Genomic DNA, 1617 nt, shown 5'->3' on the forward strand with positions numbered 1-1617 from the left:
CCTTTATTGTAAGAGACAGAGCTAAGACATGGTTGGAGTCCCAACCAAAAGAGAGTTTGAACTCTTGGAAAAAGATGGTTAATGCTTTTCTTACGAAACTCTTTCCTCCTCAAAGGATGAGCAAAGTTAGAGTGGATATTCAAAGCTTCAGACAAAGAGAAGGTGAATCCCTCTATGAAGCTTGGGAAAGATACAAACAATTGGTCAGGAGATGTCCTCCTGACATGCTCTCAGAATGGTCTATCATAGGTGTGTTCTGTGATGGTCTGTCTGAGATATCGAAGATTTTATTGGATAGTTCTGTAGGTGGATCACTCTACTTGAAGAAAACACCTACAGAAGCAAGAGAACTCATTGAGATGGTTGCAAACAGCCAATTCATGTACACTTCTAAAAGAAATCCTGTTAACTATGGGATCTCTCAAAAGAAAGGAGTTCTTGAAATTGATACTCTAGATGCCATATTAGCTCAGAACAAGATCTTGATCCAACAGGTTAATATGATCTCCCAGCATCTGACTAGAACACAAACTGTAGCTGGCAGTAATCAGGAAGCTTCTTCTGAAGTAGAAGCTTATGATTCTGATCAACCTACCATGGAGGAGGTAAATTAGATGGGAGAACTTTATGGAAACACCTACAACATTTCATGGAGGTACATCCTAACCTTTCAAAGAAGGATCAACAGAAACCTCAGTAAGGTTTCAATAACAATCAAGGTGGAAGGAACCATAATAGGTTCCATAACAGACCACCATTCCCATCTTCTCAAGGGAATATGGAAACCTCTAAGAAGAACCTCTCTGACTTAGTCACTCTGGTTTCTAGCCTCTCTAAGACCACTCATAGTTTCATGAATGAAACAAGGTCCTCCATTAGAAATCCGGAGGTACAAATGGGTCAACTGAGCAAGAGGATCCCTGAGACTCCTCCTGACACTCTTCCAAGTAACACTAAAGTGAACCCAAGAGAAGAGTGCAAGGCCATAACCATGGAGGTAGAGGCCGAATCTAAGGAGAATGGGAAGGCATTGAACGCCAGTGAAGAAGGTTTCACTAGGCATTCAACGCCCACAATGGCAGCACGCCTGGCGCTGAACACCAGTGAGGAACCCCTCACTAGGCATTCAATGCCCATTCTGGCAGCAGACCTGGCATTGAACGCCAGCTATGGAGCACTGGTTGGGCGTTCAACGCCCAAACACCCAAGAACTCTGGCACTGAACGCCAGTGAGGAACCCTTACTAGGCGTTATACCCACACACTCATGGAATCTAGCGTTGAACGCCAGCAAGGATAGCCCTGCTGGACGTTTAACGCCCAAAAGCATAGAGGAACTGGCGTTTAACGCCAGTAAAGGTGCATAGCATAGGCGTTTAATGCCAAAAGATCTCATAAAGCTGGTGTTAAACGCCAGTGAAAGCACACCTTCTGAGTGCTTAAGTCCCACTCAAGAAACCTCTATCCCAGAACCTAAGGAGGCCAAGGCTCATATAAAGACTATAAAGGTTCCTTTGAATGCACTTCTACAGTGCATAAGTTTTGATGAATACTCATCCTCTGATGAGGATTAGGACACTGGGGAAGATCAAGTTACTTAGTACCTAGGAGCTCTTAT

At 43.8% G+C, this 1617-nt stretch overlaps 1 non-coding gene across 1 annotated transcript; it reads right to left on the minus strand.

The window, feature by feature from the left end:
- Positions 1-122: 122 nt before the first annotated feature.
- Positions 123-231, minus strand: LOC127740341 (small nucleolar RNA R71). Its single transcript, XR_008001020.1, has one exon. It is a non-coding gene; the product is annotated as a small nucleolar RNA R71 (small nucleolar RNA).
- Positions 232-1617: the final 1386 nt, after the last annotated feature.

Source organism: Arachis duranensis, chromosome 6 (genome assembly GCF_000817695.3).
Source record: "Arachis duranensis cultivar V14167 chromosome 6, aradu.V14167.gnm2.J7QH, whole genome shotgun sequence".
Lineage (NCBI taxonomy): Eukaryota > Viridiplantae > Streptophyta > Magnoliopsida > Fabales > Fabaceae > Arachis > Arachis duranensis.